The sequence below is a fragment of the Palaemon carinicauda genome, chromosome 3 (genome assembly GCF_036898095.1).
Source record: "Palaemon carinicauda isolate YSFRI2023 chromosome 3, ASM3689809v2, whole genome shotgun sequence".
Lineage (NCBI taxonomy): Eukaryota > Metazoa > Arthropoda > Malacostraca > Decapoda > Palaemonidae > Palaemon > Palaemon carinicauda.
Genome location: NC_090727.1, coordinates 11,691,082 through 11,708,671, shown reverse-complemented (window position 1 = coordinate 11,708,671; position 17,590 = coordinate 11,691,082). Strand labels below are relative to the sequence as shown.

The 17,590-nt window shown below is 44.6% G+C and overlaps 1 long non-coding RNA gene across 1 annotated transcript; it reads right to left on the bottom strand.

The window, feature by feature from the left end:
- Positions 1-354: 354 nt before the first annotated feature.
- LOC137636778 (uncharacterized) lies at positions 355-16,494 on the bottom strand. The gene is made up of 3 exons (XR_011043218.1): positions 16,376-16,494; positions 15,950-16,060; positions 355-436 (listed from the first exon to the last, which is right to left on the bottom strand). It is a non-coding gene; the product is annotated as an uncharacterized lncRNA (long non-coding RNA).
- Positions 16,495-17,590: the final 1,096 nt, after the last annotated feature.

Genomic DNA, 17,590 nt, shown 5'->3' with positions numbered 1-17,590 from the left:
AAGAAACTTAAAAAGAAAGGCCAGAAGGACTCCCCTAAACTTTACTTTCCTAGCTTATCGCGACTCCACGATAATGAATTCGACACACAAAATAGGGACCCAAAACAGGGACATGACAGGGACCCAAAACACAAAGACTCAGCCTGTTTTGGTGATGAGAGACAGTACAGCCTCTCATACGATGTCGCATGCACTGGTCTTGTACATCATCAGTAACATCATACTTTAAAAGGGTACAATATTAGTAATGTAACCTACAGATGATAATCAACAAAATAATTAATGTCTTGTACTTTCACATCAATAGATGAAAAATGTTTCGTATCTGAATGACTGGCTATTGGCAATTTACTCACATCGAACGAGATTTTCCACGAGACTTCGAGCATGACGACCTTCTCCTCCTCGAGATGCGGCTTCTGGAACGACGATGCCTCTGGAAAAGCACATCGTGAACCATTTAATTCATCTTATCATTTGATGCATTTACTTATCATATTCAATCTGTGATTGAGGAAGAAAGAAAGTAAGAGGAATAAAACTGAATAACTGAAATTGGCTCCAATGATTCACCTTATGGCTTCAACTTCCTAATCAACACATCAAATGAGAAAGTCAGTACGGAAGTTCCGCAACTTACAAACATTCAGATACAAACACAAATATCACTGAAATCGTAAATCTCAGATACAGAAATACTGTAACAAAACAATACTGTATCATTTAATTCAGTAAGCAAAATAACATTTGCGAATACTTGATATTTATGTCATACGAAATGGGGCTTTTCGTTGACTTTGGTAGCTAGAAATTGTAGGCCTAGGAGTCAGATTAGGCCTATCCTAGGACAAAATTTAATAAAATTTGACTTGAAAACAATTTGACTTATTAAGTTTGAGAAGCTGAGAACCTTCATTGTACTTTAAAATACACAACTGAAGAAAAAGGAATGAGTGAAGATGAACAAGATGTAAATTTTGAAGCCTGGAGAAAAATATTTGAATCGGCTGCTGCCTCTAAATAATAAAAAATGTTATTTTCCTTAGTAAAATAAATTTTTGAATATACTTACCCGATGATCATATAGCTGCATCCCTGCTGCCCGACAGAAAAAACCTACGGGAGGAATACGCCAGCGATCGCTATACAGGTGGGGGTGTACATCAACAGCGCCATCTGTCAAGTAGGTACTCAAGTACTCGATGTCAACAACGAACCAATTTTCTCCTCTGTCCCACTGGTTCTCTATTGGGGAGGAAGGGTGGGTCCTTTAATTTATGATCATCGGGTAAGTATATTCAAAAATTTATTTTACTAAGGAAAATAACATTTTTCAATATCAAACTTACCCGATGATCATATAGCTGATTCACACCCAGGGGGGTGGGTAGAGACCAGCATAACAAGTTGACATTATGAGCTAAGTATTCCGTATTTTATTTTAGCAGTTATTCAAAATAACAAGCATAAAATAAATAAGTACCTGGTAAGGAAGACGACTTGAACAATTACTCTGCCTTTTTAAGTACGTCTTCCTTACTGAGCCTCGCGATCCTCATAGGATGCTGAGCGACTCCTAGGAGCTGAAGTATGAAGGGTTGCAACCCATACTAAAGGTCCTCATCAAAACCTTTAATCTAGGCGCTTCTCAAGAAATGATTTTGACCACCCGCCAAATCAAGTAGGATGCGAAAGGCTTCTTAGCCTTCCGGACAACCCAAAAATATTTCAAGAGAAAGATTAAAAAGGTTCTGGAATTAGGGAATTGTAGTGGTGGAGCCCCCACCACTACTGCACTCGTTGCTACGAATGGTCCCAGAGTGTAGCAGTTCTCGTAAAGAGACTGGACATTCTTAAGATAAAAGACGCGAACACTGAATTGCTTTTCCAATAGGTTGCGTCGAATATATTTTGCAGAGATCTATTTTGTTTAAAGGCCACGGAAGTTGTGACAGCTCTAACTTCGTGTGTCCTTACCTTCAGCAAAGATTGGTCTTCCTCATTCAGAAGGGAATGAGCTTCTCGTATTAACAGTCTGATAAAAATAGGATAAAGAATTCTCTGACATAGGCAAAGATGAATTCTTAACTGAACACCATAAAGCTTCAGACGGGCCTCGTAAAGGTTTTAAAATAGAACTTAAGAGCTCTTACAGGACATAATACTCTTTTTAGTTAATTTCCAACCATACGATAAGTTTGGAATATCGAACGATATTGGTCAAGGCCGAGAAGGCAGCTCGTGTTTGGCTAGAAAACCAAGATGTAGAACATGTAGCCGTTTCGGATGAGAATCCGATGTTCTTGCTGAAGGCATGAATCTCACTGACTCTTTTAGCTGTGGTTAAGCATATCAGGAAAAGAGTCTTAAAGGTGAGATCTTTCAGGGAGGCTGATTGAAGTGGTTCGAACCTGTCTAACATAAGGAATCTTAGAACCACGTCTAAATTCCAACCAGGTGTAACCAAACGACGCTCCTTCGTGGTCTCAAAAGACTTATGGAGGTCCTGTAGATCTTTATTGTTGGAAAGATCTAAGCCTCTGTGACGGAAGACTGATGCCAACATGCTTCTGTAACCCTTGATAGTGGGAGCTGAAAGAGATCGCTCTTTCCTCAGATATAAGAGGAAGTCAGCTATTTGAGTTACAGAGGTACTGGTCGAGGATACGGATACTGACTTGCACCAGTTTCGAAAGATTTCCCACTTCGATTGGTAGACTCTAAGGGTGGATGTTCTCCTTGCTCTAGCAATCGCTCTGGTTGCCTCCTTCGAAAAACCTCTAGTTCTCGAGAGTCTTTCGATACTCTGAAGGCAGTGAGACGAAGAGCGTGGAGGCCTTGGAGTACCTTCTTTACGCGTGGCAGACGTAGCAGGTCCACCCTTAGGGGAAGAGTTCTGGGAACGTCTACTAGCCATCGAAGTACCTCGGTAAGTTATTCTCTCGCGGGCCAGAGGGAAGCAATTAGCGTCCACTTGTCCCTTCGTGAGAGGCGAACTTCTGCAGTACCTTGTTGACAATCTAGAACGGAGGGAATGCATATAGATCTAGATGAGACCAATCAAGTAGAAAGGCATCTAAAAGAACTACTGCTGGGTCCGGGATAGGTGAGCAAAGTATTGAGAGCCTCTTGGACATCGAGGCTGCGAAGAGATCTATGGTTGGCTGGCCCCAGGTGACCCAAAGTCTCTTGCATACATCCTTGTGGAGGGTCCAATATGTTGGAATTATTGTCCCTTCCTACTGAGACAATCTGCAAAGACATTCAAGTTGCCTTGGAAGAAACTTGTTACTAGTGAAAAGTCTAGACCTGTTGAACAGGAGAGGAGGTCACTTGCGAACTCGTACCATGTCAGAGAGTAGGTCCCTCCTTGCTAGGAGATGTACATCAAAGCAGGGAGTTGACCGTGTTCACCTCCACTACTTTGCCTTGAAGGAGAGACCTGAAGCTTTTCCAGGTCAGACGTACTGCCAGAAGCTTCTTGCAGTTGAAATGCATTGTCCTTTGACTCGAGTTCCATAATCCCTAGCATTCCCTACCGCCTAAGGTCGCACCCCAGCCTACGTCCGATGCGTCTGAGAAGAGAACGTGGTTGGGAGTCTGAACAGTCAGGGGAAGACCCTATCAAAGGTTGATAAAGTCCTTTCATCCAGTCAGACCAGACTTATCTTCCGGAAACCGGGATCGAGACCGCTTCTAGCGTCTTGTCCTTTTCCAGTGAAGAGCTAGATGAAACCGAAGAGGACGGAGGTGTAGTCTTCCAAGTGACACCAATTGAACCACGGATGACAGTGTCTTAACCAGACTCATCCACAGCCTGACAGGGCCGTGTTCCTTCTTCAGCATCTTCTGGATGGATAGCAGGGCTGGGGGTTGATCGTCTTGTTCAGCCATGTCCTCATCAGAGGGTTCCTCATCCGAAACTGATGAGGAAACGGCAACGGAGTGGGCAACGTCTGACTCGCTGAATCCGGTCGCACTGGTGGATGCGTGACGGAGCCGGACACAAGATCATGGTACTGCTGCACAGTCTGTGAACTGTCAACCATGGGGAAGCGAGGAAGTACAGCGACAACCCGAAACTGTCTAGACTGTCTGGGTTGTGCAGACAACCCCTTATCGGGTTGCTGAGGTTGCCGCACTGCGTCACAACAAGTCACCTCTGCTGGTTGTTGAACGTCTTCCTAGTGACACACTGAACGTCCACAACCACCTCCGAGAGTCGCTTAACGTCAACGTGCGACTGGCAACCCACACTGGGTCGCACCGGAGGAGGAACCATCTCAACTGGCGGACGTGAGTAGGATATCTCAGCGTCAACAGGGCGTACAACCAACCGGTAGGAAGGTTGTTGGCAAGAAGGTTCTTCTCCGTAAAAAATCCTCTATCAAGGACTAAGCTTGGACTGCATGTCTTGCAACAAAGCCCAAGGTGTATGGGAGCAGGTGTGGCAACAGACGGGGTTAGCGACTGAAGCGGAACCATTTACCCTCCCTGGAAGCATGTTATGCTTTAATTAAAGTCCATAGGAGGCTAAGCAGCTTAAGGCTCCTCTCCAAATGACAGAGTCCTCAAGGGAATATCAGAAGGAGGGAGAACAGCACTTTCTCATCTACAGGAACCATGTCCGAGAAAAGCTAGGTTATCTCAGTGAGGGTTTCACTGGTGCATAAGCAGCAGACCAGAAGGCAACGTTATGAAACTGCTTGACAGTCTGTGAACTGTCAAAAACTGAACTGTCAACCACAACAGGTGCGTGAGGACATACAGCACTGGTGTATTAGTAGTAGACCAGAAGGCAACGTCATGTAACTGTTAAACAGTCTGTGAGTTGGCAACAACCAAAGCTGTGTGGGGAAGCCTCAACTCCTGACTGACTAGTTTGCTGCGGGCGAGTGGCGGTAACCACAGTGTGTTGCGGAGGCTGACACACCGTGTCAAAACACGGCAGCTTGTGGTAGCTCACGCACGGCAACGGAGTGCTCCGTGTGTCTGTGGGAGTCAGCATACGTCTGGCAGGGTCGACTGCGCATGGGTGGAGGAGCTCTCACAACAAGAGTGTGGGAGCATGCAGCCATGCCGGGCGCACAACCGTGGTAGGCTGTAGGCCAACGGGTGCATCGTCAACCTTCTCCGCAGTCGGAGTGTGGGAGCTGGCAACAACAAAAGCGGAGTGCTGGTGCGTGGGAGGGACTGCCGTGAGTTGCGGAGCATGCTGCATTGCGTCAAAACACGGCAGCTTGACAGCACCTTCCCACTGCTGATGCGGTAGCTCACGCATGTCAACGGAGGGTGCAGCATGAACATGCGTCTGGCAGGGTCGACTGCGCATCGGTGGTGGAGCTCTCACAGGTGGAGTGTGGGAGCTGGCAGCCGCAGTATCTGCTGAGCGCACAACCGTGGCAGGTTGTAGGTTAACAGGTGCAGTGTCAACCTTCTCAGCACGATACTCCTGCATGAAGGAAGCAAGCTGAGACTGCATAGTCTGCAGCATGGACCACTAGGGTCTACCAAAGACGGCAACAAACGGAGCTACTGTCCGTTGTGACTGAGGGTCTAAAACAGCTGGTGCGGCAACAGACGGAGTTACTGCCTGTTGCGGTACCACCTTGCCTCTCTTGGGAGGTGTGCAGTCGTCGGATGACTGCAGCAAGTCCGAACTGACCCAGTGGCTACACCTAGGCCGTTGGACTTGCGCGGAAGGGACCGACTTGCACTTAAAGCTGCAAGATTTGGTCCATGGTTTCTGCGAGAAACCTCTTCCGCAGACGAGGAATAAATGGGCTCTCTCGTCTTTATGTGGGTGGGGCGATCACGTCGGCAACGTGTGTAGATACACCCGAAACCACCGAGGGAAACGTCTGTTCGTCGATCAAGGCCTGTGGAACCCATAAGTCCTTCGACATTACTTCTCCCCTGGGCTTGGGAGCTTGTAAGAGGTATCGGACTAGGTGAACAACTGGCACGAACAGACGAACCCTCGAACGCAACACTGTAACACTTTGCGCATATCACTTTATCACTTTTGATTTTCTGTTTGCACTTATTTCACTGAAATCGAAACTTTAAGTGATTTGTACCTGAAACACGCAATCCTATCCTTCATTAAAAGGTAGTAATTGCGAAAACAGTTTTACAATGCAACAGAAAAACATAATGAAAGATAAAGAATTCAGTGGCTGGAAAAGAGACTAAACACTAGATCAAATAAACTACGTTTAAAATCTCTCACCGCATAAAGCCTGGGAACAAGAATAAAACTCTAGAAACGTTTTACCTTCTTCCCCTACAGCGACTAGGGAGAAGAGTAAAAAACGAGAACAACGTTACCCGCTTGAACGAAACGTTTATTCTCCTCTCTCTCCCTCCGTCTCTATCTCTCTCTCTCTTCTCTCTTGACTTAGAACCTGAGAGAAGAGCCCAATTATATATCGTTAAAACATATTATTTGCTAAAGGAAAAAACTGAAAGGTTTCCCAAATAAAAATGTTATTTTCATTAGTAAAATAAATTTTTGAATATACTTACCCGATAATCATGTAGCTGTCAACTCCGTTGCCCGACAGAATTCTACGGAAGGGATACGCCAGCGATCGCTATACAAGAGGGGGGTGTACTCACCAGCGCCACCTGTGGCCAGGTACTGCAGTACTTCTTGTTGACACCACCTCAATTTTTCCTCGGTCCACTGGTTCTCTATGGGGAGGAAGGGTGGGTCAATTAAATCATGATTATCGGGTAAGTATATTCAAAAATTTATTTTACTAATGAAAATAACATTTTTCAATATTAATCTTACCCGATAATCATGTAGCTGATTCACACCCAGGGAGGTGGGTGAAAACCAGTGTACATGTATATCAAGAAGCTAAGTATCCCGTATTTCATATTATCAGTTATTCAAAATAACAATGAAATTATAAGTACCTGGTAAGGAAGTCGACTTGAACCATTACTCTGCCTTTAATAAGTTCGTCTTCCTTACTGAGCGCAGCGTTCCTCTTAGGAGGCTGAACAACTCTAAGGTGCTGAAGTATCAAGGGCTGCAACCCATACTAAAGGACCTCATCACAACCTTTAACCTCGGCGCTTCTCAAGAAAGAATTGACCACCCGCCAAATCAACAAGGATGTGGAAGGCTTCTTAGCCGACCGTACAACCCATAAAAAGTATTCAAGAGAAAGGTTAAAAGGTTATGGGATTATGGGAATGTAGTGGCTGAGCCCCCGCCTACTACTGCATTCGTTGCTACGAATGGTCCCAGGGTGTAGCAGTACTCGTAAAGAGACTGGACATCTTTGAGATAGAATGATGCGAACACTGACTTGCTTCTCCAATAGGCTGCATCCATAACACTCTGCAGAGAACGGTTCTGTTTGAAGGCCACTGAAGTAGCCACAGCTCTCACTTCATGTGTCCTTACCTTCAGCAAAGCAAGGTCTTCTTCCTTCAGATGAGAATGTGCTTCCCTAATCAGAAGCCTGAATAGTAAGAAACTGAGTTCTTAGACCTTGGAAAAGAAGGCTTCTTGATAGCACACCATAAGGCTTCTGATTGTCCTCGTAAAGGTTAAGACCTTTTTAGATAGTACCTAAGAGCTCTAACTGGGCAAAGTACTCTCTCCAGTTCATTCCCCACCAAGTTGGACAGGCTTGGGATCTCGAACGACTTAGGCCAAGGAAGTGAAGGAAGCTCGTTTAGCAAAAACCGAGCTGCAAGGAACATGTAGCCGTTTCAGATGTGAAAACTATGATCCTGCTGAAGGCGTGGATCTCACTTACTCTTTTAGCTGTTGTCAAGCACACGAGGAAAAGGGTTTTTAATGTGAGGTCCTAAAAAGAGGCTGATTGGAGAGGTTCAAATCTTGATGACATAAGGAACCTTAGGACCACGTCTAGATTCCAGCCTGGAGTGGACAACCGACGTTCCTTTGAGGTCTCAAAAGACCTAGGGAGGTCCTGTAGATCTTTGTTGGTGGAAAGATCCAAGCCTCTGTGGCGGAAAACCGCTGCCAACATAATTCTGTAGGAGCTGAAAGGGATCTTACGTTCCTTAGATGTAACAGGAAGTCAGCAAACTGGGTTACAGTGGTACTGGTTGAGGAAACTGCATTGGCCTTGTACCAGCTTCGGAAGACTTCCCCTTGAGACTGATAGACTCTGAGAGTGGATGTTCTCCTTGCTCTGGCAATCGCTCTGGCTGCCTCCTTCGAAAAGCCCCTAGCTCTTGAGAGTCTTTCGAAAGTCTGAAGGCAGTCAGACGAAGAGCGTGGAGGTTTGGGTGTACCTTCTTTACGTGAGGTTGACGTAGAAGGTTCACTCCTAGAGGAAGAGTCCTGGGAATGTCGACCAGCCATTGCAGTACCTCTATGAACCATTCTCTCGCGGGCCAGAGCGGAGCCAACCAACGTCAGCCGTGTACCTTTGCGAGAGGAGAACTTCTGAAGTACCCTGTTGACAATCTTGAACGGCGGGAATGCATACAGGTCGAGATGGGACCAATCCAGCAGAAAAGCATCCACGTGAACTGCTGCTGGGTCTGGAATCGGAGAACAATACAACGGGAGTTTCTAGGTTATCGAGGCAGCGAACAGATCTATGGTTGGCTGACCCCACAGGGCCCAAAGTCTGCTGCAAACATTCTTGTGAAGGGTCCACTCTGTGGGGATGGCCTGACCCTTCCGGCTGAGGCGATCTGCCATGACATTCATATCGCCCTGAATGAACCTCGTTACCAGCGTGAGCTTTCGATCTTTTGATCAGATGAGGAGGTCCCTTGCGATCTAGAACAACTTCCATGAACGAGTCCCTCCCTGCTTGGAGATGTAAGCCAAGGCTGTGGTGTTGTCAGAGTCCACCTCCACCACCTTGTTAAGCTGGAGGGACTTGAAGTTTATCAAGGCCAGATGAACCGCCAACAACTCCTTGCAATTGATGTGAAGTGTCCTTTGCTCCTGATTCCATGTTCCCGAGCATTCCTGTCCGTCCAAAGTCGCACCCCAGCCCGTGTCTGATGCGTCCGAGAGGAGACGGCGGTCGGGTTTCTGAACAGCCAAAGGTAGACTTCCTTGAGAAGAAAGCTGTTCTTACACCACGCGAGAGTAGACCTCCTCTCTTCGGAAACAGGAACTGAGACCGTCTCTAGCGTCATGTCCTTTATCCAGTGAGCAGCTAGATGATACTGAAGGGGGCGGAGGTGGAGTCTCCCTAACACGATGAACAGGGCCAGCGATGAAAGTGTCCCTGTTAGACTCATCCACTACCTGACTGAGCATCGGTTCCTTCTCAGCATGCTCTGGATGCATTCTAGGGCTTGGAAGATCCTTGGGGCCGACGGAAAAGCCCGAAAAGCTCGACTCTGAAGATCCATACCCAGGAAGACAATGGTCTGGGATGGGACGAGCTGGGACTCCTCAAAATTGACCAGGAGGCCCAGTTCCTTTGTCAGATCCAAAGTCCATCTGAGAATCTCCAGACAGCGACGACTTGTGGGAGCTCTTAAAAGCCAGTCGTCTGACGGAGCCGGACACAAGATCATGGTACTGCTGCACAGTCTGTGAACTGTCAACCATGGGGAAGAGAGGAAGTACAGTGACAACCCGAAGCTGTCTAGATTGTCTGGGTCGTACAGACAACTCCTTATCAGGTTGCTGAGGTTGCCGCACTGCGTCACAACAAGTCACTTCTGCTGGTTGTTGAACGTCTTCCCAGTGACACACTGACTCCGTAAACAAACAAAAAATCCTCTAACAAGGACTAAGCTTGGACTGCATGTCTTGCAACACAGCTCAAGGTCTATGGGAGCAGGTGTGGTAACAGACGGGGTTAGCGACTGAAGTGGAACCATTACCTTCCCTGGAAGCATGTTATGCTTAAATAAAAGTCCATAGGAGGCTACGCAGCTAAAGGCTCCTCTCCAAATGACAGAGTCCTCAAGGGAATATCAGAAGGAGGGAGAATAGCACTTTCTCATCTACAGGGACCATATCCGAGAAAAGCTAAGTTCTCTCAGTGAGGGTTTCACTGGTGCAAAAGCAGCAGACTAGAAGGCAACGTTATGAAACTGCTTGACAGTCTAGTGAGTTGGCAACAACCAAAGATGTGTGACTGAGAAGCATGCGGTAAGGTATGCAGAGCATGCTGTATGCAGAGCATGCTGTATGTAGAGCATGCTGTATGGCGTGTGGCTGATGCTGCATGGGATGAGGCTCATGCTGCATGGGATGAGGCTCATGCTGCTTAAAAGAAATCTGAACCTGACACTAATCTAGCTGTCCGAGGATTTACCTGGTGAGACATCAGTCTCTTTACCAGAGAGTTTTACCAGATTTCCCCGGGCCACCACGTGACACAATTGGTAGTAATTCATTCAAATTACCTCTAATGAGTCAATATGGATAAATATCAACACAACATCGTTTTCAAACAGAAATAAATTTCTACCTCATACTTGAGATCGAACACTAGCCCCTTCTAATGAAAGGCCAGGTCGAAACCAACCATGCCACGAGAGCCCATAGGATGTCGCATAGCATGAGGCTCCTGCCTCATGGGTTGAGGAGGATGCCGCATAGCATGAGGCTCCTGCCTCATGGTTTGATCCTGTGAGGTTCCTGCCTCAAGAGTTGCGTCTGCCTCAAGGGTTGAGGGGGTAGCTGCGCAGAGAGAGGCTCAAGCTGCATAGACTGCGGTTCAAGTTGAATGGGAAGAGGCTCAAGCTGAGGAGAAAGTGGCAGATGCATGCGTTGAGGTGGCTGACTCATAGCATGAGATTCCTGCCTCAAGAGTTGCGCTTGCCTCAAGGGTTGAGGTGGCTGCGCAGAGAGAGGCTCTTGACTCACGAGTTGAGGTTCTTGAGGTGTGAGCTGCGAGAGTTGAGGTGGCGGCTGCGCAGAACGCAACTCCTGTCTCACGAGTTGAGGTTCTTGAGGAGCTTGCCTCGAGAGTTGAGGTTGTAGCTGCGAGAGCTGAGGTGGCTGCCTCAAGGATGGTAGAGGTTGTCGTACCTCAAGAGGTTGCTGCCTCGAGGATGGTCTTACTGCAAGAAACTCTTGCCTCAAAGGAAGAGGAGGTTGTAAGGCATAAGACTCCTGTCCCCATTGTTGAGGAGGTTGTAGCGTGGTAAGAGATTCCTGCCTCAAGGAAGGTGGAGGTTGCTGCACAACGCTGGTAACTGGCAACTCCCAACGCGGCAGCTCACGCATGGAGGTAGCTTGAGGAACCTCAACCTCATACGTCTGGCAGATTGTACTGCGCAGAGGAGGAGGAGCGTTCGCAGGAGGAGGTGTATTAACCTCCTCTGCCTGAAACTCCTGCATCAACACCGCAAGCTGAGACTGCATTGACTGCAGCAAAGACCACTAGAGTTTAAGAAAGACAACAACAAACGGAGCTACTGTCCGTTGAGACTGAGGGTCTAAAACAGCTGGTGCGGCAACAGACGGAGCTACTGCCTGTTGCGATACCACCTTGCCTCTCTGGGAGGTGTGCAGTTGTCGTACTGCAGCAAGTCCGAACTGACCCAGGGCTAATGGCTACACCTAGGAGTTGGACTTGTGCGGAAGGGACCGACTTGCACTTAAAAGCTGCAAGATTGGTCCATGGTTTCTGCGAGAAACCTCTTCCGCAGACGAGGAAAGAAAGGGCTCTCTCGTCTTTGTGTGGGTGGGGTGATCACGTCGGCAACGTGTGTAGATACACCCGAAACCACGGAGGGAAAACGTCTGTTCGTCGATCAAGGCCTGCTGAACCCATAAGTCCTTCGACATTACTTCTCCCCTGGGCTTGGGAGCTTGTAAGAGGTCCCAGACTAGGCGAACAACTGGCACGAACAGACGAACCCTCGAACGCAACACTGTAACACTTTGCGCTTATCACTTATCACTTTTGATTTTCTGTTTGCACTTATTTCACTGAACTCGAAACTTTAAGTGGTTTGTACCTGAAACACGCAATTCTATCCTTCCTTAAAAGTTAATAATTGCGAAAACAGAATTACAATGTAACAGAAAAATCTAATGAAAGATAAATAATTCAGTGGCTGGAAAGAGACTAAACACTAGATCAAATAAACTACGTTTAAAATCTCTCACCGCATAAAGCTTGAGAACAAGAATAAAACTCTAGAAACGTTTACCTTCTTCCCCTAAAGAGACTAGGGAGAAGAGCAAAAACGATAACAACGTTATTCGCTTGAACGAAACGTTTATCCTCCTCTCTCTCCCTCCGTCTCTATCTCTCTCTCTCTCTCTCTCTTGACTTAGAACCTGAGAGAAGAGCCCAATCATATATATCGTTAAAACATATTATTGTTAAAGGAAAAAAAAAACTGAAAGATTTCCCAAATAAAAAGTTCCTTTATTAGAATTAAAACCATTAAGCTAAGAAAGACTGAACAAAACGCTAGAAACGGTTTACTCTTACTGCAACGTGACACCGTGAAAATTCTCTCTCTATCGTAACGATAGAGCGCAAGTTGAACGTTCTGAACGTCAACAACTGCAGAGACAAAACAAAACGTTAGTTCAACTTTGAAAACAGTACGAGACTATCAAAGAAATTCTTTCAAAAACATTAAAATAGCATAATATGTTAACAGGTAAAACCGAAATGACGGGCTCAATGTTAATTAACTTCGGTACAAGAAAAGACCGCCTACTATTAGGAAAGGTCGAATATAAACAAATATAAAAATTAATTTTAATAAGTTTATAAAAAAAGGAAGTTAATCGAAGAGGCCTATAAAAGGCGGAGAGATATAAAATAAATCTATAACTTTTGTTAAGCAAAATTAAGAAAGAGAGTCTATACCCTCTTAGACACCAACACTTCCGTCTAAGGGAAGGGTCGGCCATTTAAAAGTGAAAGAGAGTTCATACTCTCTTCGTCACCATAATTAATCAAATTAATTCCAAAAGCTAGCTAAGCTAATAATAAAACTTCCTGAATAGTGAAAGCTAAACTCTAGAGCAAATACATCACCAAATCGTGAGCAAAAACTCCAGAATCAACAGCGTATCCATGTAGGTCTAGCCGGAGGCACGACAGAGGAAAAATTGAGGTGGTGTCAACAAGAAGTACTGCAGTACCTGGCCACAGGTGGCGCTGGTGAGTACACCCCCCTCTTGTATAGCGATCGCTGGCGTATCCCTTCCGTAGAATTCTGTCGGGCAACGGAGTTGACAGCTACATGATTATCGGGTAAGATTAATATTGAAAAAGTTCCTTTATTAGAATTAAAACCATTTAAGCTAAGAAAGAATGAACGAAACGCTAGAATCAGTTTACTCTTACTGCAACGTGAAACCGTGAAATACTCTCTCTCTATCGTAACGATAGAGCGCATGTTGAACGTTCTGAACGTCAACAACTGCGGAGACTAAACTAAACGTTAGTTCATCTTTGAAAACAGTACGAGACTATCAAAGAAATTCTTTCAAAAACATTAAAAAGTATAAATTCTTAAAAGGAAAATACGATATGACGGGCTCAATGTTAATTAACTTCGGTTCCAAGTAAGGACCGCCTACTATTAGGAAAGGTCGCATATAAACAAACATAAAAATTAATTTTTTATAAGTTTATAATAAATGGAAAGTTAATCGAAGAGGCCTATTGTTAAGCAAAATTACCAAAAACCTAAACACACTTCCGTCTAAGGGAAGGGTCGGCCATTTAAAAGTGAAAGAGAGTCTATACTCTCTTCGTCACCAACACTTCCGTCTAAGGGAAGGGTCGGCCATTTAAAAGTGAAAGAGTCCATACTCTCTTTGTCACCATAATTAAATCTATCCAAAACGAGTTCAAGTTTTGAAATGAAGATAAAACCCCTGCATAGCGAAAGCTCAAAACTGGAATAGTGCACTTCACCAAATCGTTGTGAAAACAAATCCAGTTAGGGACGGCGTATTTAGTAGGTCTTGCCTGTGGCACGACAGAGGGAAAATTGGTTCGTTGTTGACATCGAGTACTTGAGTACCTACTTGACAGATGGCGCTGTTGATGTACACCCCCACCTGTATAGCGATCGCTGGCGTATTCCTCCCGTAGGTTTTTTCTGTCGGGCAGCAGGGATGCAGCTATATGATCATCGGGTAAGTTTGATATTGAAAAATATACAGTACATATTTAGATTTCCATACAGTACATGGTATATTATTATTATTATTATTAGAAAATTTTTCTTTTGAAGAATACTGGCTGTTGAATTGAATTGAATATAAAACGTAGGCCTTAATCCAAGCACTGGGGTATCAAAGGTTTATCAATGACAGTATTTAGGAAAACTGCGTCTTTCTTTGGCACAGAGGATCAACTACCAAGGAGATTATATTTCTATCTGGACACAGCTGAAAATCATTGGCTTCTTATCATTAGTCATTTTTTTCTATGAATAACTCCGTCAGGAATGCCTACATAAGGTGAGCATCCAATTTTCAAAGTAATATTTTTGGGCATCCATTGGATTGAGTTATATAACAGCATATACGTGGAGGCATCCACAATTCTATAACTGAATATTGAAGTGCTTCCGTGCATCCACCGAAAAGGCATACAAGATATTAATACAAAAAAGATTGAAAAATTATCTGTGTCCTCAACCCTGGATCTATAAAGGGAGCTTGTCAAGCAATTGTTAATATTAGATATTCTTTTAAGCAATGGTATTCACGGTTCTACAAAAGGTACGGTGGATTGAGAAGACTTGAATACTAATTTAAGATCATTTTGAAGCATTTGTGTAATGAAGGCTTTTTTTTGTCTTTCCTGACAAGGCTAGTTTTCCTCAAAGTTATACAGTATAAGGAAATAAGGCAGCATAAATAAAAAGGTAGCATATACTTGTGATTTTTCAAGATTTCTTAGGGTATTTTACCCAACCCTTTTAAATGTTGATAGTTTTTTTAAGTTATCCAGTATCTACACTATAAGGAAATAAGGCAGCATAAATAAGGGAGTCACATATACTTGTGATTTTTCAAGATTCGGTAGAATACTTTACCTAACCCTTTTAAATGTTAAAAGGCAACTTTAAACGCTAGATAAACTGTTAAGTTTAATTTGAATTATAGATGTCTGATTCAGTTGAGTTTGACCCTGTAAGCCCAAAATCAATTAAGTTGTCCTTTCAAAAGGTGAAATTAGTTAAGATGGCCTTTCCCCACAGGGCTATTTTCCCTGTTGGAGCCCTTGAGCTTGTGGCTACCTGTTTTTCCAACAGGTTTATAGCTTAACTAGTTAAAATAATAATAATAATGATAATGTGAGACTTGAAGAAAGCAATGGAATAAAGGTTGTTGCATTAATCAACAAAACTTAAACCTCTAAGATATTCTATTCGCATTAAAAATTCACGAACAATTCACACTCATTTTAGCCATAACGACAGTGTTAACATTTCAGTTCTGTTAACAAGTTTTACAAGTCCCAATTCTTTCCTTTATGAATCTCTGTCATTGTAAAAAACACTTCCATCTCTCGAGAGAGCAAAGGAGAGAGAATATCTTTTAAATAGTTTCACCCGTGTCTAGAGGATGTCGTTTTGATGGTATACAAATGCTATGACGAAGACAGACACCAACGTTCATTTTCTTTTCTCTTCATCTTTCTCTCTCTCCACCCTAGCTGCAACCCACCCACAACAGTTGGGTAACAATCAAGTACATAATTCACTGCTTGGGTGAATGAACGTGTTTTCACCTCGAACACAGTTCTCTGCCTGCCAGCTGATTGCGTTACTGATAACACTACATTCAAATGAAGTCGATTGCTCTTCCTCCCCCTATGTCCATTCAGGGATTGAGGCTGTCCCCTTCCAGAGGAGGAGGAACAGCAATGATGTTCAGGAAGCTTTTTTGAAGTAAAGAAAACCTAGCCAGAAAGGTTTGCTTTTACCTATTCATAAACACGCATACATAAAACCATAAATGAACTGTTGGTATATACTCAACCTGGAGCGTGATCGAGAGCGACTCCTGCGACGCAACCTGGATCTTGTTCTCCTCTTAGACCTAGAACTTCTGAACCCGGACGTTGAACGTCGTCTAGAGTGCGACCGTGTTCTATGAAAGAACGAGAATACGATGTAGAGTAATATTCAGACTTTCGACGTATTCTTCGTCGAATTATGAAAGGCCTAAAATAAAATCGTCACCTACTTCCTACTGTGTGTATGGATATACTGTAAGTACAAAAAGTACTAAAATATATTTCAAAATACATTTTCAGCAACTGTAATTAGCATGTTAACATATCACCATCAAACATACTTCTAGAATGGGAACTATCAAAACTAACAATATTTCACATGCTTAAACCCAACCCTTTTATGGAAAATCAAGTTTTCAATTTAAAAATCATTTCAATACAGTACTTACCCAATTTTTTATCACTAGCTTGGCGAAAGAAACAAGCATCTTACACGGTTTTTAAAATAGTCTGTCCCGAGTGATTGCAATCTTTAACCGACAGGGGTCTTGTAAATAGCATCTGTTCTGAAAAATGACAAATTCGAAGATAATTTGTATTTTTCCGAACCATAACAACCTTAGCTATTTACATTGGGTTTACCTTTTAGCGTAGCTGAAATGACGAGCCAATAGTTTTTAACGAGGGTTAATTACCCCTGCGCTAGTTAGCGGGGGGTAGGGGAAGGGTAGCTTGCTACCCCTCCCCCCCCCCACACACCGGTGATTTGCTTCACTTCACTTAGGGGTAGGACTTGACTTGGGGGCCAGGGATGGCGGGCAAATATGTGTAAATAGCTAAGGTTTGTATGGTTAGGAAAAATACAAATTATCTTCGAATTTGTCATTTGTTCCGTAACCGAAATACAAACCACGCTATTTACATTGGGTGACTTACCCCTTAGGAAGGGTGGAAAGTCCCCAGTCTTACTGACTTCGGCTTTGCCCGGGGGCTCAATCCCTCAGTGAGCAGCACTTGAGAAAAGGAGCCCCTGCACCTCACAAGTTCCTAGCGCCTACATAAGCAGTGTGTGGAGGAAAGTGTGACTCGTCCTATGAAGTTGACCTTGAGACCTTTAGATAGGAATCTAGGATAGGACGTTCCCAATACCACCTCGTCAAGGTATGGGGGACGCAACAGTATTAAGCTTAATACTAGGAGCACAAAGAAGCATGGGTTACCTGCAGAGGTCGAGGTCAGCTATGCGAGGACCAGGATGCTGCTTCCCCAAGAGGGGAGAATGAAGAAAGAAGTAAGTGTCAGACATACTCTTTCATTCACGCAGACTAAGACCGGGTAACAACGCCCTCAACCTACTGCTACTTGTCCATAAAGGAGCCTGAGGTTAGACCAGCTGTTGTGCAGCCACCACAGGGCCGATAGAAAACGTATCGAGGCTCTTGTGGGTCACGTCTTGCAGGTAGTGGGCTGTGAAGGTCGTCTGACGCTTCCAGACCCCAGCTTGAAGTACATGCGTCACAGAGAAGTTTCTCTTGAGTGCCAGGGACGTAGCAACACACCTGACATCGTGTGCCCTAGGGCGACGTGACGGAGGAGGGTCTGGATTCAAGGCATGGTGGATAACCCTTCGAATCCAAGCTGAGATGGTGTTCCTGGTGACCCTC